This window comes from Triturus cristatus, chromosome 11 (genome assembly GCF_964204655.1).
Source record: "Triturus cristatus chromosome 11, aTriCri1.1, whole genome shotgun sequence".
Classification (NCBI taxonomy): Eukaryota; Metazoa; Chordata; class Amphibia; order Caudata; family Salamandridae; genus Triturus; species Triturus cristatus.
The window spans coordinates 938,259,630-938,282,232 of NC_140594.1; the positions used below are offsets into that span (position 1 = coordinate 938,259,630).

The 22,603-nt window shown below is 36.7% G+C and overlaps 1 long non-coding RNA gene across 1 annotated transcript in view; it reads left to right on the forward strand.

Moving 5' to 3' along the window:
• Nucleotides 1-20,005, forward strand: part of LOC146785713 (uncharacterized) — a 158,585-nt gene extending 138,580 nt beyond the window's left edge. Inside the window, exons 246-285 of the long non-coding RNA XR_014970781.1 lie at nucleotides 9-133; nucleotides 522-640; nucleotides 1,029-1,152; nucleotides 1,541-1,664; nucleotides 2,053-2,176; nucleotides 2,565-2,689; nucleotides 3,079-3,197; nucleotides 3,587-3,705; nucleotides 4,094-4,217; nucleotides 4,606-4,730; nucleotides 5,120-5,239; nucleotides 5,629-5,747; nucleotides 6,136-6,259; nucleotides 6,648-6,766; nucleotides 7,155-7,275; nucleotides 7,664-7,785; nucleotides 8,174-8,294; nucleotides 8,684-8,804; nucleotides 9,193-9,316; nucleotides 9,705-9,825; nucleotides 10,214-10,337; nucleotides 10,726-10,849; nucleotides 11,238-11,359; nucleotides 11,748-11,868; nucleotides 12,258-12,378; nucleotides 12,767-12,890; nucleotides 13,279-13,397; nucleotides 13,786-13,906; nucleotides 14,295-14,417; nucleotides 14,806-14,929; nucleotides 15,318-15,441; nucleotides 15,830-15,948; nucleotides 16,337-16,460; nucleotides 16,849-16,972; nucleotides 17,361-17,485; nucleotides 17,874-17,997; nucleotides 18,386-18,509; nucleotides 18,898-19,021; nucleotides 19,410-19,534; nucleotides 19,923-20,005. This is a non-coding gene — a long non-coding RNA (uncharacterized LOC146785713). The remainder of the gene's footprint in view (nucleotides 1-8; nucleotides 134-521; nucleotides 641-1,028; nucleotides 1,153-1,540; nucleotides 1,665-2,052; nucleotides 2,177-2,564; nucleotides 2,690-3,078; nucleotides 3,198-3,586; nucleotides 3,706-4,093; nucleotides 4,218-4,605; nucleotides 4,731-5,119; nucleotides 5,240-5,628; nucleotides 5,748-6,135; nucleotides 6,260-6,647; nucleotides 6,767-7,154; nucleotides 7,276-7,663; nucleotides 7,786-8,173; nucleotides 8,295-8,683; nucleotides 8,805-9,192; nucleotides 9,317-9,704; nucleotides 9,826-10,213; nucleotides 10,338-10,725; nucleotides 10,850-11,237; nucleotides 11,360-11,747; nucleotides 11,869-12,257; nucleotides 12,379-12,766; nucleotides 12,891-13,278; nucleotides 13,398-13,785; nucleotides 13,907-14,294; nucleotides 14,418-14,805; nucleotides 14,930-15,317; nucleotides 15,442-15,829; nucleotides 15,949-16,336; nucleotides 16,461-16,848; nucleotides 16,973-17,360; nucleotides 17,486-17,873; nucleotides 17,998-18,385; nucleotides 18,510-18,897; nucleotides 19,022-19,409; nucleotides 19,535-19,922) is intronic.
• The last annotated feature ends 2,598 nt before the right edge of the window (nucleotides 20,006-22,603 follow it).

Consider the following 22,603-nt stretch of genomic DNA (forward strand, 5'->3'; position numbering starts at 1 on the left):
ATCTGCAGATTATACTGAATGACCAGAGGTGGCAGTGTTTCACAACCGAGTTTCTCTGAATTGCCGAGATTGAAGAACAAAAAAACAAAAAGGAAGTCTTCCGGCATACGGCATCATTTTACCAATATACAAGGCAAGTTTAACTCACAATAATTCCTTTATGCATTAAAAAGACGCTCACAGCATCAGCATGTCCTCACTACCTTATAGTTAGAGACTGTGCCTGAACATAATTTCTGTCAAGATGAGAGTAATATGGATCACATTGTGTTGGTCATGATAGTTCATAAAAGCCTGGCTGCCTCCAACGCTACTAAACCCTGCTTTATATCCTGGAACTAGCAATGTTGCAGAGAAGTATGTGAGGTTAAAAACTAAAATTGAGATTTGATTTTCTAAAGAGCTTTTGATTTTCACAATAAAAGACTCCATAGTATTGATCTGTTTACCCTTTCTAAAAATCACGATTTTTTTGTATTGCTTATAGAAAATGTGCTAACAGTGGACTTTTCCATCTGCAGATTATACTGAATGACCAGAGGTGGCAGTGTTTCACAACCTAGTTTCTCTGAATTGCCGAGACTGAAGAAAAAAAAAAGGAAGTCTTCCGGCATACGGCATCATTTTACCAATATGCAAGGCAAGTTTAACTCACAATAATTCCTTTATGCATTAAAAAGACGCTCACAGCATCAGTATGTCCTCACTACCTTATAGTTGGAGACTGTGCCTGAACATAATTTCTGTCAAGATGAGAGTAATATGGATCACATTGTGTTGGTCATGATAGTTCATAAAAGCCTGGCTGCCTCCAACGCTACTAAAGCCTGCTTTATATCCTGGAGCTAGCAATGTTGCAGAGAAGTATGTGAGGTTAAAAACTAAAATTGAGATTTGATTTTCTAATGAGCTGTTGATTTTCACAATAAAAGACTCCATAGTATTGATCTGTTTACCCTTTCTAAAAATCAAGATTTTTTTGTATTGCTTATAGAAAATGTGCTAACAGTGGACTTTTCCATCTACAGATTATACTGAATGACCAGAGGTGGCAGTGTTTCACAACCGAGTTTCTCTGAATTGCCGAGACTGAAGAACAAAAAAAAAAAAGGAAGTCTTCCGGCATACGGCATCATTTTACCAATATACAAGGCAAGTTTAACTCACAATAATTCCTTTATGCATTAAAAAGACGCTCACAGCATCAGCATGTCCTCACTACCTTATAGTGGGAGACTGTGCCTGAACATAATTTCTGTCAAGATGAGAGTAATATGGATCACATTGTGTTGGTCATGATAGTTCATAAAAGCCTGGCTGCCTCCAACGCTACTAAACCCTGCTTTATATCCTGGAACTAGCAATGTTGCAGAGAAGTATGTGAGGTTAAAAACTAAAATTGAGATTTGATTTTCTAAAGAGCTTTTGATTTTCACAATAAAAGACTCCATAGTATTGATCTGTTTACCCTTTCTAAAAATCAAGATTTTTTTGTATTGCTTATAGAAAATGTGCTAACAGTGGACTTTTCCATCTACAGATTATACTGAATGACCAGAGGTGGCAGTGTTTCACAACCGAGTTTCTCTGAATTGCCGAGACTGAAGAACAAAAAAAAAAAAGGAAGTCTTCCGGCATACGGCATCATTTTACCAATATACAAGGCAAGTTTAACTCACAATAATTCCTTTATGCATTAAAAAGACGCTCACAGCATCAGCATGTCCTCACTACCTTACAGTGGGAGACTGTGCCTGAACATAATTTCTGTCAAGATGAAAGTAATATGGATCACATTGTGTTGGTCATGATAGTTCATAAAAGCCTGGCTGCCTCCAACGCTACTAAAGCCTGCTTTATATCCTGGAGCTAGCAATGTTGCAGAGAAGTATGTGAGGTTAAAAACTAAAATTGAGATTTGATTTTCTAATGAGCTGTTGATTTTCGCACTAAAAGACCGCATAGTATTGATCTGTTTACCCTTTCTAAAAATCAAGATTTTTTTGTATTGCTTATAGAAAATGTGCTAACAGTGGACTTTTCCATCTACAGATTATACTGAATGACCAGAGGTGGCAGTGTTTCACAACCGAGTTTCTCTGAATTGCCGAGACTGAAGAACAAAAAAAAAAAAGGAAGTCTTCCGGCATACGGCATCATTTTACCAATATACAAGGCAAGTTTAACTCACAATAATTCCTTTATGCATTAAAAAGACGCTCACAGCATCAGCATGTCCTCACTACCTTATAGTGGGAGACTGTGCCTGAACATAATTTCTGTCAAGATGAAAGTAATATGGATCACATTGTGTTGGTCATGATAGTTCATAAAAGCCTGGCTGCCTCCAACGCTACTAAAGCCTGCTTTATATCCTGGAACTAGCAATGTTCTAGAGAAGTATGTGAGGTTAAAAACTAAAATTGAGATTTGATTTTCTAATGAGCTGTTGATTTTCACAATAAAAGGCTCCATAGTATTGATCTGTTTACGCTTTCTAAAAATCAAGATTTTTTTGTATTGCTTATAGAAAATGTGCTAACAGTGGACTTTTCCATCTGCAGATTATACTGAATGACCAGAGGTGGCAGTGTTTCACAACCGAGTTTCTCTGAATTGCCGAGATTGAAGAACAAAAAAACAAAAAGGAAGTCTTCCGGCATACGGCATCATTTTACCAATATGCAAGGCAAGTAAAACTCACAATAATTCCTTTATGCATTAAAAAGACGCTCACAGCATCAGCATGTCCTCACTACCTTATAGTGGGAGACTGTGCCTGAACATAATTTCTGTCAAGATGAAAGTAATATGGATCACATTGTGTTGGTCATGATAGTTCATAAAAGCCTGGCTGCCTCCAACGCTACTAAAGCCTGCTTTATATCCTGGAGCTAGCAATGTTGCAGAGAAGTATGTGAGGTTAAAAACTAAAATTGAGATTTGATTTTCTAATGAGCTGTTGATTTTCACAATAAAAGACTCCATAGTATTGATCTGTTTACCCTTTCTAAAAATCAAGATTTTTTTTGTATTGCTTATAGAAAATGTGCTAACAGTGGACTTTTCCATCTACAGATTATACTGAATGACCAGAGGTGGCAGTGTTTCACAACCGAGTTTCTCTGAATTGCCGAGACTGAAGAAAAAAAAAAGGAAGTCTTCCGGCATACGGGATCATTTTACCAATTTATAAGGCAAGTAAAACTCACAATAATCCCTTTATGCATTAAAAAGACGCTCACAGCATCAGCATGTCCTCACTACCTTACAGTGGGAGACTGTGCCTGAACATAATTTCTATCAAGATGAAAGTAATATGGATCACATTGTGTTGGTCATGATAGTTCATAAAAGCCTGGCTGCCTCCAACGCTACTAAAGCCTGCTTTATATCCTGGAGCTAGCAATGTTGCAGAGAAGTATGTGAGGTTAAAAACTAAAATTGAGATTTGATTTTCTAATGAGCTGTTGATTTTCACAATAAAAGACTCCATAGTATTGATCTGTTTACCCTTTCTAAAAATCAAGATTTTTTTTGTATTGCTTATAGAAAATGTGCTAACAGTGGACTTTTCCATCTACAGATTATACTGAATGACCAGAGGTGGCAGTGTTTCACAACCGAGTTTCTCTGAATTGCCGAGACTGAAGAAAAAAAAAAGCAAGTCTTCCGGCATACGGGATCATTTTACCAATTTATAAGGCAAGTAAAACTCACAATAATTCCTTTATGCATTAAAAAGACGCTCACAGCATCAGCATGTCCTCACTACCTTACAGTGGGAGACTGTGCCTGAACATAATTTCTATCAAGATGAAAGTAATATGGATCACATTGTGTTGGTCATTATAGTTCATAAAAGCCTGGCTGCCTCCAACGCTACTAAAGCCTGCTTTATATCCTGGAGCTAGCAATGTTGCAGAGAAGTATGTGAGGTTTAAAACTAAAATTGACATTTGATTTTCTAATGAGCTGTTGATTTTCACAATAAAAGACTCCATAGTATTGATCTGTTTACCCTTTCTAAAAATCAAGATTTTTTTGTATTGCTTATAGAAAATGTGCTAACAGTGGACTTTTCCATCTACAGATTATACTGAATGACCAGAGGTGGCAGTGTTTCACAACCGAGTTTCTCTGAATTGCCGAGACTGAAGAACAAAAAAAAAAAAGGAAGTCTTCCGGCATACGGCATCATTTTACCAATATACAAGGCAAGTTTAACTCACAATAATTCCTTTATGCATTAAAAAGACGCTCACAGCATCAGCATGTCCTCACTACCTTATAGTGGGAGACTGTGCCTGAACATAATTTTTGTCAAGATGAGAGTAATATGGATCACATTGTGTTGGTCATGATAGTTCATAAAAGCCTGGCTGCCTCCAACGCTACTAAAGCCTGCTTTATATCCTGGAACTAGCAATGTTGCAGAGAAGTATGTGAGGTTAAAAACTAAAATTGAGATTTGATTTTCTAATGAGCTTTTGATTTTCACAATAAAAGACTCCATAGTATTGATCTGTTTACCCTTTCTAAAAATCAAGATTTTTTTGTATTGCTTATAGAAAATGTGCTAACAGTGGACTTTTCCATCTGCAGATTATACTGAATGACCAGAGGTGGCAGTGTTTCACAACCGAGTTTCTCTGAATTGCCGAGATTGAAGAACAAAAAAACAAAAAGGAAGTCTTCCGGCATACGGCATCATTTTACCAATATGCAAGGCAAGTAAAACTCACAATAATTCCTTTATGCATTAAAAAGACGCTCACAGCATCAGCATGTCCTCACTACCTTATAGTGGGAGACTGTGCCTGAACATAATTTCTGTCAAGATGAAAGTAATATGGATCACATTGTGTTGGTCATGATAGTTCATAAAAGCCTGGCTGCCTCCAACGCTACTAAAGCCTGCTTTATATCCTGGAGCTAGCAATGTTGCAGAGAAGTATGTGAGGTTAAAAACTAAAATTGAGATTTGATTTTCTAATGAGCTGTTGATTTTCACAATAAAAGACTCCATAGTATTGATCTGTTTACCCTTTCTAAAAATCAAGATTTTTTTTGTATTGCTTATAGAAAATGTGCTAACAGTGGACTTTTCCATCTACAGATTATACTGAATGACCAGAGGTGGCAGTGTTTCACAACCGAGTTTCTCTGAATTGCCGAGACTGAAGAAAAAAAAAAAGGAAGTCTTCCGGCATACGGGATCATTTTACCAATTTATAAGGCAAGTAAAACTCACAATAATCCCTTTATGCATTAAAAAGACGCTCACAGCATCAGCATGTCCTCACTACCTTACAGTGGGAGACTGTGCCTGAACATAATTTCTATCAAGATGAAAGTAATATGGATCACATTGTGTTGGTCATGATAGTTCATAAAAGCCTGGCTGCCTCCAACGCTACTAAAGCCTGCTTTATATCCTGGAGCTAGCAATGTTGCAGAGAAGTATGTGAGGTTAAAAACTAAAATTGAGATTTGATTTTCTAATGAGCTGTTGATTTTCACAATAAAAGACTCCATAGTATTGATCTGTTTACCCTTTCTAAAAATCAAGATTTTTTTTGTATTGCTTATAGAAAATGTGCTAACAGTGGACTTTTCCATCTACAGATTATACTGAATGACCAGAGGTGGCAGTGTTTCACAACCGAGTTTCTCTGAATTGCCGAGACTGAAGAAAAAAAAAAGGAAGTCTTCCGGCATACGGGATCATTTTACCAATTTATAAGGCAAGTAAAACTCACAATAATTCCTTTATGCATTAAAAAGACGCTCACAGCATCAGCATGTCCTCACTACCTTACAGTGGGAGACTGTGCCTGAACATAATTTCTATCAAGATGAAAGTAATATGGATCACATTGTGTTGGTCATTATAGTTCATAAAAGCCTGGCTGCCTCCAACGCTACTAAAGCCTGCTTTATATCCTGGAGCTAGCAATGTTGCAGAGAAGTATGTGAGGTTTAAAACTAAAATTGACATTTGATTTTCTAATGAGCTGTTGATTTTCACAATAAAAGACTCCATAGTATTGATCTGTTTACCCTTTCTAAAAATCAAGATTTTTTTGTATTGCTTATAGAAAATGTGCTAACAGTGGACTTTTCCATCTACAGATTATACTGAATGACCAGAGGTGGCAGTGTTTCACAACCGAGTTTCTCTGAATTGCCGAGACTGAAGAACAAAAAAAAAAAAGGAAGTCTTCCGGCATACGGCATCATTTTACCAATATACAAGGCAAGTTTAACTCACAATAATTCCTTTATGCATTAAAAAGACGCTCACAGCATCAGCATGTCCTCACTACCTTATAGTGGGAGACTGTGCCTGAACATAATTTTTGTCAAGATGAGAGTAATATGGATCACATTGTGTTGGTCATGATAGTTCATAAAAGCCTGGCTGCCTCCAACGCTACTAAAGCCTGCTTTATATCCTGGAACTAGCAATGTTGCAGAGAAGTATGTGAGGTTAAAAACTAAAATTGAGATTTGATTTTCTAATGAGCTTTTGATTTTCACAATAAAAGACTCCATAGTATTGATCTGTTTACCCTTTCTAAAAATCAAGATTTTTTTGTATTGCTTATAGAAAATGTGCTAACAGTGGACTTTTCCATCTGCAGATTATACTGAATGACCAGAGGTGGCAGTGTTTCACAACCGAGTTTCTCTGAATTGCCGAGACTGAAGAAAAAAAAAAGGAAGTCTTCCGGCATACGGCATCATTTTACCAATATGCAAGGCAAGTTTAACTCACAATAATTCCTTTATGCATTAAAAAGACGCTCACAGCATCAGCATGTCCTCACTACCTTATAGTGGGAGACTGTGCCTGAACATAATTTCTGTCAAGATGAGAGTAATATGGATCACATTGTGTTGGTCATGATAGTTCATAAAAGCCTGGCTGCCTCCAACGCTACTAAAGCCTGCTTTATATCCTGGAACTAGCAATGTTGCAGAGAAGTATGTGAGGTTAAAAACTAAAATTGAGATTTGATTTTCTAATGAGCTTTTGATTTTCACAATAAAAGACTCCATAGTATTGATCTGTTTACCCTTTCTAAAAATCAAGATTTTTTTGTATTGCTTATAGAAAATGTGCTAACAGTGGACTTTTCCATCTACAGATTATACTGAATGACCAGAGGTGGCAGTGTTTCACAACCGAGTTTCTCTGAATTGCCGAGACTGAAGAAACAAAAAAAAGGAAGTCTTCCGGCATACGGCATCATTTTACCAATATGCAAGGCAAGTAAAACTCACAATAATTCCTTTATGCATTAAAAAGACGCTCACAGCATCAGCATGTCCTCACTACCTTATAGTGGGAGACTGTGCCTGAACATAATTTCTGTCAAGATGAAAGTAATATGGATCACATTGTGTTGGTCATGATAGTTCATAAAAGTCTGGCTGCCTCCAACGCTACTAAAGCCTGCTTTATATCCTGGAACTAGCAATGTTGCAGAGAAGTATGTGAGGTTAAAAACTAAAATTGAGATTTGATTTTCTAAAGAGATTTTGATTTTCACAATAAAAGACTCCATAGTATTGATCTGTTTACCCTTTCTAAAAATCACGATTTTTTTGTATTGCTTATAGAAAATGTGCTAACAGTGGACTTTTCCATCTGCAGATTATACTGAATGACCAGAGGTGGCAGTGTTTCACAACCGAGTTTCTCTGAATTGCCGAGACTGAAGAAAAAAAAAAAAAGGAAGTCTTCCGGCATACGGCATCATTTTACCAATATGCAAGGCAAGTAAAACTCACAATAATTCCTTTATGCATTAAAAAGACGCTCACAGCATCAGCATGTCCTCACTACCTTATAGTGGGAGACTGTGCCTGAACATAATTTCTGTCAAGATGAGAGTAATATGGATCACATTGTGTTGGTCATGATAGTTCATAAAAGCCTGGCTGCCTCCAACGCTACTAAAGCCTGCTTTATATCCTGGAGCTAGCAATGTTGCAGAGAAGTATGTGAGGTTAAAAACTAAAATTGAGATTTGATTTTCTAATGAGCTGTTGATTTTCACAATAAAAGACTCCATAGTATTGATCTGTTTACCCTTTCTAAAAATCAAGATTTTTTTGTATTGCTTATAGAAAATGTGCTAACAGTGGACTTTTCCATCTACAGATTATACTGAATGACCAGAGGTGGCAGTGTTTCACAACCGAGTTTCTCTGAATTGCCGAGACTGAAGAAACAAAAAAAAGGAAGTCTTCCGGCATACGGCATCATTTTACCAATATGCAAGGCAAGTAAAACTCACAATAATTCCTTTATGCATTAAAAAGACGCTCACAGCATCAGCATGTCCTCACTACCTTATAGTGGGAGACTGTGCCTGAACATAATTTCTGTCAAGATGAGAGTAATATGGATCACATTGTGTTGGTCATGATAGTTCATAAAAGCCTGGCTGCCTCCAACGCTACTAAACCCTGCTTTATATCCTGGAACTAGCAATGTTGCAGAGAAGTATGTGAGGTTAAAAACTAAAATTGAGATTTGATTTTCTAAAGAGCTTTTGATTTTCACAATAAAAGACTCCATAGTATTGATCTGTTTACCCTTTCTAAAAATCAAGATTTTTTTTGTATTGCTTATAGAAAATGTGCTAACAGTGGACTTTTCCATCTACAGATTATACTGAATGACCAGAGGTGGCAGTGTTTCACAACCGAGTTTCTCTGAATTGCCGAGACTAAAGAAACAAAAAAAAGGAAGTCTTCCGGCATACGGCATCATTTTACCAATATACAAGGCAAGTTTAACTCACAATAATTCCTTTATGCATTAAAAAGACGCTCACAGCATCAGCATGTCCTCACTACCTTATAGTGGGAGACTGTGCCTGAACATAATTTCTGTCAAGATGAGAGTAATATGGATCACATTGTGTTGGTCATGATAGTTCATAAAAGCCTGGCTGCCTCCAACGCTACTAAAGCCTGCTTTATATCCTGGAACTAGCAATGTTGCAGAGAAGTATGTGAGGTTAAAAACTAAAATTGAGATTTGATTTTCTAAAGAGCTTTTGATTTTCACAATAAAAGACTCCATAGTATTGATCTGTTTACCCTTTCTAAAAATCACGATTTTTTTGTATTGCTTATAGAAAATGTGCTAACAGTGGACTTTTCCATCTGCAGATTATACTGAATGACCAGAGGTGGCAGTGTTTCACAACCGAGTTTCTCTGAATTGCCGAGACTGAAGAACAAAAAAAAAAAAGGAAGTCTTCCGGCATACGGCATCATTTTACCAATATACAAGGCAAGTTTAACTCGCAATAATTCCTTTATGCATTAAAAAGACGCTCACAGCATCAGCATGTCCTCACTACCTTACAGTGGGAGACTGTGCCTGAACATAATTTCTGTCAAGATGAAAGTAATATGGATCACATTGTGTTGGTCATGATAGTTCATAAAAGCCTGGCTGCCTCCAACGCTACTAAACCCTGCTTTATATCCTGGAACTAGCAATGTTGCAGAGAAGTATGTGAGGTTAAAAACTAAAATTGAGATTTGATTTTCTAAAGAGCTTTTGATTTTCACAATAAAAGACTCCATAGTATTGATCTGTTTACCCTTTCTAAAAATCAAGATTTTTTTGTATTGCTTATAGAAAAGGTGCTAACAGTGGACTTTTCCATCTACAGATTATACTGAATGACCAGAGGTGGCAGTGTTTCACAACCGAGTTTCTCTGAATTGCCGAGACTGAAGAAACAAAAAAAAGGAAGTCTTCCGGCATACGGCATCATTTTACCAATATGCAAGGCAAGTAAAACTCACAATAATTCCTTTATGCATTAAAAAGACGCTCACAGCATCAGTATGTCCTCACTACCTTATAGTTGGAGACTGTGCCTGAACATAATTTCTGTCAAGATGAGAGTAATATGGATCACATTGTGTTGGTCATGATAGTTCATAAAAGCCTGGCTGCCTCCAACGCTACTAAAGCCTGCTTTATATCCTGGAACTAGCAATGTTGCAGAGAAGTATGTGAGGTTAAAAACTAAAATTGAGATTTGATTTTCTAATGAGCTTTTGATTTTCACAATAAAAGACTCCATAGTATTGATCTGTTTACCCTTTCTAAAAATCAAGATTTTTTGGTATTGCTTATAGAAAATGTGCTAACAGTGGACTTTTCCATCTACAGATTATACTGAATGACCAGAGGTGGCAGTGTTTCACAACCGAGTTTCTCTGAATTGCCGAGACTGAAGAACAAAAAAAAAAAAGGAAGTCTTCCGGCATACGGCATCATTTTACCAATATACAAGGCAAGTTTAACTCACAATAATTCCTTTATGCATTAAAAAGACGCTCACAGCATCAGCATGTCCTCACTACCTTACAGTGGGAGACTGTGCCTGAACATAATTTCTGTCAAGATGAAAGTAATATGGATCACATTGTGTTGGTCATGATAGTTCATAAAAGCCTGGCTGCCTCCAACGCTACTAAAGCCTGCTTTATATCCTGGAGCTAGCAATGTTGCAGAGAAGTATGTGAGGTTAAAAACTAAAATTGAGATTTGATTTTCTAATGAGCTTTTGATTTTCACAATAAAAGACTCCATAGTATTGATCTGTTTACCCTTTCTAAAAATCAAGATTTTTTTGTATTGCTTATAGAAAATGTGCTAACAGTGGACTTTTCCATCTACAGATTGTACTGAATGACCAGAGGTGGCAGTGTTTCACAACCGAGTTTCTCTGAATTGCCGAGACTGAAGAACAAAAAAAAAAAAGGAAGTCTTCCGGCATACGGCATCATTTTACCAATATACAAGGCAAGTTTAACTCACAATAATTCCTTTATGCATTAAAAAGACGCTCACAGCATCAGCATGTCCTCACTACCTTATAGTGGGAGACTGTGCCTGAACATAATTTCTGTCAAGATGAAAGTAATATGGATCACATTGTGTTGGTCATGATAGTTCATAAAAGCCTGGCTGCCTCCAACGCTACTAAAGCCTGCTTTATATCCTGGAACTAGCAATGTTGCAGAGAAGTATGTGAGGTTAAAAACTAAAATTGAGATTTGATTTTCTAAAGAGCTTTTCATTTTCACAATAAAAGACTCCATAGTATTGATCTGTTTACCCTTTCTAAAAATCACGATTTTTTTGTATTGCTTATAGAAAATGTGCTAACAGTGGACTTTTCCATCTGCAGATTATACTGAATGACCAGAGGTGGCAGTGTTTCACAACCGAGTTTCTCTGAATTGCCGAGACTGAAGAAAAAAAAAAAAAGGAAGTCTTCCGGCATACGGCATCATTTTACCAATATGCAAGGCAAGTAAAACTCACAATAATTCCTTTATGCATTAAAAAGACGCTCACAGCATCAGCATGTCCTCACTACCTTATAGTGGGAGACTGTGCCTGAACATAATTTCTGTCAAGATGAGAGTAATATGGATCACATTGTGTTGGTCATGATAGTTCATAAAAGCCTGGCTGCCTCCAACGCTACTAAAGCCTGCTTTATATCCTGGAGCTAGCAATGTTGCAGAGAAGTATGTGAGGTTAAAAACTAAAATTGAGATTTGATTTTCTAATGAGCTGTTGATTTTCACAATAAAAGACTCCATAGTATTGATCTGTTTACCCTTTCTAAAAATCAAGATTTTTTTGTATTGCTTATAGAAAATGTGCTAACAGTGGACTTTTCCATCTACAGATTATACTGAATGACCAGAGGTGGCAGTGTTTCACAACCGAGTTTCTCTGAATTGCCGAGACTGAAGAAACAAAAAAAAGGAAGTCTTCCGGCATACGGCATCATTTTACCAATATGCAAGGCAAGTAAAACTCACAATAATTTCTTTATGCATTAAAAAGACGCTCACAGCATCAGCATGTCCTCACTACCTTATAGTGGGAGACTGTGCCTGAACATAATTTCTGTCAAGATGAGAGTAATATGGATCACATTGTGTTGGTCATGATAGTTCATAAAAGCCTGGCTGCCTCCAACGCTACTAAACCCTGCTTTATATCCTGGAACTAGCAATGTTGCAGAGAAGTATGTGAGGTTAAAAACTAAAATTGAGATTTGATTTTCTAAAGAGCTTTTGATTTTCACAATAAAAGACTCCATAGTAATTGATCTGTTTACCCTTTCTAAAAATCAAGATTTTTTTGTATTGCTTATAGAAAATGTGCTAACAGTGGACTTTTCCATCTGCAGATTATACTGAATGACCAGAGGTGGCAGTGTTTCACAACCGAGTTTCTCTGAATTGCCGAGACTGAAGAAACAAAAAAAAGGAAGTCTTCCGGCATACGGCATCATTTTACCAATATGCAAGGCAAGTAAAACTCACAATAATTCCTTTATGCATTAAAAAGACGCTCACAGCATCAGCATGTCCTCACTACCTTATAGTGGGAGACTGTGCCTGAACATAATTTCTGTCAAGATGAGAGTAATATGGATCACATTGTGTTGGTCATGATAGTTCATAAAAGCCTGGCTGCCTCCAACGCTACTAAAGCCTGCTTTATATCCTGGAGCTAGCAATGTTGCAGAGAAGTATGTGAGGTTAAAAACTAAAATTGAGATTTGATTTTCTAATGAGCTTTTGATTTTCACAATAAAAGACTCCATAGTATTGATCTGTTTACCCTTTCTAAAAATCAAGATTTTTTTGTATTGCTTATAGAAAATGTGCTAACAGTGGACTTTTCCATCTACAGATTATACTGAATGACCAGAGGTGGCAGTGTTTCACAACCGAGTTTCTCTGAATTGCCGAGACTGAAGAACAAAAAAAAAAAAGGAAGTCTTCCGGCATACGGCATCATTTTACCAATATACAAGGCAAGTTTAACTCACAATAATTCCTTTATGCATTAAAAAGACGCTCACAGCATCAGCATGTCCTCACTACCTTATAGTGGGAGACTGTGCCTGAACATAATTTCTGTCAAGATGAAAGTAATATGGATCACATTGTGTTGGTCATGATAGTTCATAAAAGCCTGGCTGCCTCCAACGCTACTAAAGCCTGCTTTATATCCTGGAACTAGCAATGTTCTAGAGAAGTATGTGAGGTTAAAAACTAAAATTGAGATTTGATTTTCTAATGAGCTGTTGATTTTCACAATAAAAGGCTCCATAGTATTGATCTGTTTACGCTTTCTAAAAATCAAGATTTTTTTGTATTGCTTATAGAAAATGTGCTAACAGTGGACTTTTCCATCTGCAGATTATACTGAATGACCAGAGGTGGCAGTGTTTCACAACCTAGTTTCTCTGAATTGCCGAGACTGAAGAAAAAAAAAAGGAAGTCTTCCGGCATACGGGATCATTTTACCAATTTATAAGGCAAGTAAAACTCACAATAATTCCTTTATGCATTAAAAAGACGCTCACAGCATCAGCATGTCCTCACTACCTTACAGTGGGAGACTGTGCCTGAACATAATTTCTATCAAGATGAAAGTAATATGGATCACATTGTGTTGGTCATTATAGTTCATAAAAGCCTGGCTGCCTCCAACGCTACTAAAGCCTGCTTTATATCCTGGAGCTAGCAATGTTGCAGAGAAGTATGTGAGGTTTAAAACTAAAATTGACATTTGATTTTCTAATGAGCTGTTGATTTTCACAATAAAAGACTCCATAGTATTGATCTGTTTACCCTTTCTAAAAATCAAGATTTTTTTGTATTGCTTATAGAAAATGTGCTAACAGTGGACTTTTCCATCTGCAGATTATACTGAATGACCAGAGGTGGCAGTGTTTCACAACCGAGTTTCTCTGAATTGCCGAGACTGAAGAAACAAAAAAAAGGAAGTCTTCCGGCATACGGCATCATTTTACCAATATGCAAGGCAAGTAAAACTCACAATAATTCCTTTATGCATTAAAAAGACGCTCACAGCATCAGCATGTCCTCACTACCTTATAGTGGGAGACTGTGCCTGAACATATTTTCTGTCAAGATGAGAGTAATATGGATCACATTGTGTTGGTCATGATAGTTCATAAAAGCCTGGCTGCCTCCAACGCTACTAAACCCTGCTTTATATCCTGGAACTAGCAATGTTGCAGAGAAGTATGTGAGGTTAAAAACTAAAATTGACATTTGATTTTCTAATGAGCTGTTGATTTTCACAATAAAAGACTCCATAGTATTGATCTGTTTACCCTTTCTAAAAATCAAGATTTTTTTGTATTGCTTATAGAAAATGTGCTAACAGTGGACTTTTCCATCTACAGATTATACTGAATGACCGGAGGTGGCAGTGTTTCACAACCGAGTTTCTCTGAATTGCCGAGACTGAAGACAAAAAAAAAAAAGGAAGTCTTCCGGCATACGGCATCATTTTACCAATTTATAAGGCAAGTAAAACTCACAATAATTCCTTTATGCATTAAAAAGACGCTCACAGCATCAGCATGTCCTCACTACCTTACAGTGGGAGACTGTGCCTGAACATAATTTCTGTCAAGATGAAAGTAATATGGATCACATTGTGTTGGTCATGATAGTTCATAAAAGCCTGGCTGCCTCCAACGCTACTAAAGCCTGCTTTATATCCTGGAGCTAGCAATGTTGCAGAGAAGTATGTGAGGTTAAAAACTAAAATTGAGATTTGATTTTCTAATGAGCTGTTGATTTTCACAATAAAAGACTCCATAGTATTGATCTGTTTACCCTTTCTAAAAATCAAGATTTTTTTGTATTGCTTATAGAAAATGTGCTAACAGTGGACTTTTCCATCTACAGATTATACTGAATGACCAGAGGTGGCAGTGTTTCACAACCGAGTTTCTCTGAATTGCCGAGACTGAAGAACAAAAAAAAAAAAGGAAGTCTTCCGGCATACGGCATCATTTTACCAATATACAAGGCAAGTTTAACTCACAATAATTCCTTTATGCATTAAAAAGACGCTCACAGCATCAGCATGTCCTCACTACCTTATAGTGGGAGACTGTGCCTGAACATAATTTCTGTCAAGATGAGAGTAATATGGATCACATTGTGTTGGTCATGATAGTTCATAAAAGCCTGGCTGCCTCCAACGCTACTAAACCCTGCTTTATATCCTGGAACTAGCAATGTTGCAGAGAAGTATGTGAGGTTAAAAACTAAAATTGAGATTTGATTTTCTAAAGAGCTTTTGATTTTCACAATAAAAGACTCCATAGTATTGATCTGTTTACCCTTTCTAAAAATCAAGATTTTTTTGTATTGCTTATAGAAAATGTGCTAACAGTGGACTTTTCCATCTACAGATTATACTGAATGACCAGAGGTGGCAGTGTTTCACAACCGAGTTTCTCTGAATTGCCGAGACTGAAGAACAAAAAAAAAAAAGGAAGTCTTCCGGCATACGGCATCATTTTACCAATATACAAGGCAAGTTTAACTCACAATAATTCCTTTATGCATTAAAAAGACGCTCACAGCATCAGCATGTCCTCACTACCTTACAGTGGGAGACTGTGCCTGAACATAATTTCTGTCAAGATGAAAGTAATATGGATCACATTGTGTTGGTCATGATAGTTCATAAAAGCCTGGCTGCCTCCAACGCTACTAAAGCCTGCTTTATATCCTGGAGCTAGCAATGTTGCAGAGAAGTATGTGAGGTTAAAAACTAAAATTGAGATTTGATTTTCTAATGAGCTTTTGATTTTCACAATAAAAGACTCCATAGTATTGATCTGTTTACCCTTTCTAAAAATCAAGATTTTTTTGTATTGCTTATAGAAAATGTGCTAACAGTGGACTTTTCCATCTACAGATTATACTGAATGACCAGAGGTGGCAGTGTTTCACAACCTAGTTTCTCTGAATTGCCGAGACTGAAGAAAAAAAAAAGGAAGTCTTCCGGCATACGGCATCATTTTACCAATATGCAAGGCAAGTTTAACTCACAATAATTCCTTTATGCATTAAAAAGACGCTCACAGCATCAGCATGTCCTCACTACCTTATAGTGGGAGACTGTGCCTGAACATAATTTCTGTCAAGATGAAAGTAATATGGATCACATTGTGTTGGTCATGATAGTTCATAAAAGCCTGGCTGCCTCCAACGCTACTAAAGCCTGCTTTATATCCTGGAACTAGCAATGTTCTAGAGAAGTATGTGAGGTTAAAAACTAAAATTGAGATTTGATTTTCTAATGAGCTGTTGATTTTCACAATAAAAGGCTCCATAGTATTGATCTGTTTACGCTTTCTAAAAATCAAGATTTTTTTGTATTGCTTATAGAAAATGTGCTAACAGTGGACTTTTCCATCTACAGATTATACTGAATGACCAGAGGTGGCAGTGTTTCACAACCGAGTTTCTCTGAATTGCCGAGACTGAAGAACAAAAAAAAAAAAGGAAGTCTTCCGGCATACGGCATCATTTTACCAATATACAAGGCAAGTTTAACTCACAATAATTCCTTTATGCATTAAAAAGACGCTCACAGCATCAGCATGTCCTCACTACCTTACAGTGGGAGACTGTGCCTGAACATAATTTCTGTCAAGATGAAAGTAATATGGATCACATTGTGTTGGTCATGATAGTTCATAAAAGCCTGGCTGCCTCCAACGCTACTAAAGCCTGCTTTATATCCTGGAGCTAGCAATGTTGCAGAGAAGTATGTGAGGTTAAAAACTAAAATTGAGATTTGATTTTCTAATGAGCTTTTGATTTTCACAATAAAAGACTCCATAGTATTGATCTGTTTACCCTTTCTAAAAATCAAGATTTTTTTGTATTGCTTATAGAAAATGTGCTAACAGTGGACTTTTCCATCTACAGATTATACTGAATGACCAGAGGTGGCAGTGTTTCACAACCGAGTTTCTCTGAATTGCCGAGACTGAAGAACAAAAAAAAAAAAGGAAGTCTTCCGGCATACGGCATCATTTTACCAATATACAAGGCAAGTTTAACTCACAATAATTCCTTTATGCATTAAAAAGACGCTCACAGCATCAGCATGTCCTCACTACCTTATAGTGGGAGACTGTGCCTGAACATAATTTCTGTCAAGATGAAAGTAATATGGATCACATTGTGTTGGTCATGATAGTTCATAAAAGCCTGGCTGCCTCCAACGCTACTAAAGCCTGCTTTATATCCTGGAACTAGCAATGTTCTAGAGAAGTATGTGAGGTTAAAAACTAAAATTGAGATTTGATTTTCTAATGAGCTGTTGATTTTCACAATAAAAGGCTCCATAGTATTGATCTGTTTACGCTTTCTAAAAATCAAGATTTTTTTGTATTGCTTATAGAAAATGTGCTAACAGTGGACTTTTCCATCTGCAGATTATACTGAATGACCAGAGGTGGCAGTGTTTCACAACCGAGTTTCTCTGAATTGCCGAGATTGAAGAACAAAAAAACAAAAAGGAAGTCTTCCGGCATACGGCATCATTTTACCAATATACAAGGCAAGTTTAACTCACAATAATTCCTTTATGCATTAAAAAGACGCTCACAGCATCAGCATGTCCTCACTACCTTATAGTGAGAGACTGTGCCTGAACATAATTTCTGTCAAGATGAGAGTAATATGGATCACATTGTGTTGGTCATGATAGTTCATAAAAGCCTGGCTGCCTCCAACGCTACTAAACCCTGCTTTATATCCTGGAACTAGCAATGTTGCAGAGAAGTATGTGAGGTTAAAAACTAAAATTGAGATTTGATTTTCTAAAGAGCTTTTGATTTTCACAATAAAAGACTCCATAGTATTGATCTGTTTACCCTTTCTAAAAATCAAGATTTTTTTGTATTGCTTATAGAAAATGTGCTAACAGTGGACTTTTCCATCTACAGATTATACTGAATGACCAGAGGTGGCAGTGTTTCACAACCGAGTTTCTCTGAATTGCCGAGACTGAAGAACAAAAAAAAAAAAGGAAGTCTTCCGGCATACGGCATCATTTTACCAATATACAAGGCAAGTTTAACTCACAATAATTCCTTTATGCATTAAAAAGACGCTCACAGCATCAGCATGTCCTCACTACCTTATAGTGGGAGACTGTGCCTGAACATAATTTCTGTCAAGATGAGAGTAATATGGATCACATTGTGTTGGTCATGATAGTTCATAAAAGCCTGGCTGCCTCCAACGCTACTAAACCCTGCTTTATATCCTGGAACTAGCAATGTTGCAGAGAAGTATGTGAGGTTAAAAACTAAAATTGAGATTTGATTTTCTAAAGAGCTTTTGATTTTCACAATAAAAGACTCCATAGTATTGATCTGTTTACCCTTTCTAAAAATCAAGATTTTTTTGTATTGCTTATAGAAAATGTGCTAACAGTGGACTTTTCCATCTACAGATTATACTGAATGACCAGAGGTGGCAGTGTTTCACAACCGAGTTTCTCTGAATTGCCGAGACTGAAGAACAAAAAAAAAAAAGGAAGTCTTCCGGCATACGGCATCATTTTACCAATATACAAGGCAAGTTTAACTCACAATAATTCCTTTATGCATTAAAAAGACGCTCACAGCATCAGCATGTCCTCACTACCTTACAGTGGGAGACTGTGCCTGAACATAATTTCTGTCAAGATGAAAGTAATATGGATCACATTGTGTTGGTCATGATAGTTCATAAAAGCCTGGCTGCCTCCAACGCTATTAAAGCCTGCTTTATATCCTGGAGCTAGCAATGTTGCAGAGAAGTATGTGAGGTTAAAAACTAAAATTGAGATTTGATTTTCTAATGAGCTTTTGATTTTCACAATAAAAGACTCCATAGTATTGATCTGTTTACCCTTTCTAAAAATCAAGATTTTTTTGTATTGCTTATAGAAAATGTGCTAACAGTGGACTTTTCCATCTACAGATTATACTGAATGACCAGAGGTGGCAGTGTTTCACAACCGAGTTTCTCTGAATTGCCGAGACTGAAGAACAAAAAAAAAAAAGGAAGTCTTCCGGCATACGGCATCATTTTACCAATATACAAGGCAAGTTTAACTCACAATAATTCCTTTATGCATTAAAAAGACGCTCACAGCATCAGCATGTCCTCACTACCTTATAGTGGGAGACTGTGCCTGAACATAATTTCTGTCAAGATGAAAGTAATATGGATCACATTGTGTTGGTCATGATAGTTCATAAAAGCCTGGCTGCCTCCAACGCTACTAAAGCCTGCTTTATATCCTGGAACTAGCAATGTTCTAGAGAAGTATGTGAGGTTAAAAACTAAAATTGAGATTTGATTTTCTAATGAGCTGTTGATTTTCACAATAAAAGGCTCCATAGTATTGATCTGTTTACGCTTTCTAAAAATCAAGATTTTTTTGTATTGCTTATAGAAAATGTGCTAACAGTGGACTTTTCCATCTGCAGATTATACTGAATGACCAGAGGTGGCAGTGTTTCACAACCGAGTTTCTCTGAATTGCCGAGATTGAAGAACAAAAAAACAAAAAGGAAGTCTTCCGGCATACGGCATCATTTTACCAATATACAAGGCAAGTTTAACTCACAATAATTCCTTTATGCATTAAAAAGACGCTCACAGCATCAGCATGTCCTCACTACCTTATAGTGAGAGACTGTGCCTGAACATAATTTCTGTCAAGATGAGAGTAATATGGATCACATTGTGTTGGTCATGATAGTTCATAAAAGCCTGGCTGCCTCCAACGCTACTAAACCCTGCTTTATATCCTGGAACTAGCAATGTTGCAGAGAAGTATGTGAGGTTAAAAACTAAAATTGAGATTTGATTTTCTAAAGAGCTTTTGATTTTCACAATAAAAGACTCCATAGTATTGATCTGTTTACCCTTTCTAAAAATCACGATTTTTTTGTATTGCTTATAGAAAATGTGCTAACAGTGGACTTTTCCATCTGCAGATTATACTGAATGACCAGAGGTGGCAGTGTTTCACAACCGAGTTTCTCTGAATTGCCGAGATTGAAGAACAAAAAAACAAAAAGGAAGTCTTCCGGCATACGGCATCATTTTACCAATATACAAGGCAAGTTTAACTCACAATAATTCCTTTATGCATTAAAAAGACGCTCACAGCATCAGCATGTCCTCACTACCTTATAGTGAGAGACTGTGCCTGAACATAATTTCTGTCAAGATGAGAGTAATATGGATCACATTGTGTTGGTCATGATAGTTCATAAAAGCCTGGCTGCCTCCAACGCTACTAAACCCTGCTTTATATCCTGGAACTAGCAATGTTGCAGAGAAGTATGTGAGGTTAAAAACTAAAATTGAGATTTGATTTTCTAAAGAGCTTTTGATTTTCACAATAAAAGACTCCATAGTATTGATCTGTTTACCCTTTCTAAAAATCAAGATTTTTTTGTATTGCTTATAGAAAATGTGCTAACAGTGGACTTTTCCATCTACAGATTATACTGAATGACCAGAGGTGGCAGTGTTTCACAACCGAGTTTCTCTGAATTGCCGAGACTGAAGAACAAAAAAAAAAAAGGAAGTCTTCCGGCATACGGCATCATTTTACCAATATACAAGGCAAGTTTAACTCACAATAATTCCTTTATGCATTAAAAAGACGCTCACAGCATCAGCATGTCCTCACTACCTTACAGTGGGAGACTGTGCCTGAACATAATTTCTGTCAAGATGAAAGTAATATGGATCACATTGTGTTGGTCATGATAGTTCATAAAAGCCTGGCTGCCTCCAACGCTATTAAAGCCTGCTTTATATCCTGGAGCTAGCAATGTTGCAGAGAAGTATGTGAGGTTAAAAACTAAAATTGAGATTTGATTTTCTAATGAGCTTTTGATTTTCACAATAAAAGACTCCATAGTATTGATCTGTTTACCCTTTCTAAAAATCAAGATTTTTTTGTATTGCTTATAGAAAATGTGCTAACAGTGGACTTTTCCATCTACAGATTATACTGAATGACCAGAGGTGGCAGTGTTTCACAACCGAGTTTCTCTGAATTGCCGAGACTGAAGAACAAAAAAAAAAAAGGAAGTCTTCCGGCATACGGCATCATTTTACCAATATACAAGGCAAGTTTAACTCACAATAATTCCTTTATGCATTAAAAAGACGCTCACAGCATCAGCATGTCCTCACTACCTTATAGTGGGAGACTGTGCCTGAACATAATTTCTGTCAAGATGAAAGTAATATGGATCACATTGTGTTGGTCATGATAGTTCATAAAAGCCTGGCTGCCTCCAACGCTACTAAAGCCTGCTTTATATCCTGGAACTAGCAATGTTCTAGAGAAGTATGTGAGGTTAAAAACTAAAATTGAGATTTGATTTTCTAATGAGCTGTTGATTTTCACAATAAAAGGCTCCATAGTATTGATCTGTTTACGCTTTCTAAAAATCAAGATTTTTTTGTATTGCTTATAGAAAATGTGCTAACAGTGGACTTTTCCATCTGCAGATTATACTGAATGACCAGAGGTGGCAGTGTTTCACAACCGAGTTTCTCTGAATTGCCGAGATTGAAGAACAAAAAAACAAAAAGGAAGTCTTCCGGCATACGGCATCATTTTACCAATATACAAGGCAAGTTTAACTCACAATAATTCCTTTATGCATTAAAAAGACGCTCACAGCATCAGCATGTCCTCACTACCTTATAGTGAGAGACTGTGCCTGAACATAATTTCTGTCAAGATGAGAGTAATATGGATCACATTGTGTTGGTCATGATAGTTCATAAAAGCCTGGCTGCCTCCAACGCTACTAAACCCTGCTTTATATCCTGGAACTAGCAATGTTGCAGAGAAGTATGTGAGGTTAAAAACTAAAATTGAGATTTGATTTTCTAAAGAGCTTTTGATTTTCACAATAAAAGACTCCATAGTATTGATCTGTTTACCCTTTCTAAAAATCAAGATTTTTTTGTATTGCTTATAGAAAATGTGCTAACAGTGGACTTTTCCATCTACAGATTATACTGAATGACCAGAGGTGGCAGTGTTTCACAACCGAGTTTCTCTGAATTGCCGAGACTGAAGAACAAAAAAAAAAAAGGAAGTCTTCCGGCATACGGCATCATTTTACCAATATACAAGGCAAGTTTAACTCACAATAATTCCTTTATGCATTAAAAAGACGCTCACAGCATCAGCATGTCCTCACTACCTTACAGTGGGAGACTGTGCCTGAACATAATTTCTGTCAAGATGAAAGTAATATGGATCACATTGTGTTGGTCATGATAGTTCATAAAAGCCTGGCTGCCTCCAACGCTATTAAAGCCTGCTTTATATCCTGGAGCTAGCAATGTTGCAGAGAAGTATGTGAGGTTAAAAACTAAAATTGAGATTTGATTTTCTAATGAGCTTTTGATTTTCACAATAAAAGACTCCATAGTATTGATCTGTTTACCCTTTCTAAAAATCAAGATTTTTTTGTATTGCTTATAGAAAATGTGCTAACAGTGGACTTTTCCATCTACAGATTATACTGAATGACCAGAGGTGGCAGTGTTTCACAACCGAGTTTCTCTGAATTGCCGAGACTGAAGAACAAAAAAAAAAAAGGAAGTCTTCCGGCATACGGCATCATTTTACCAATAT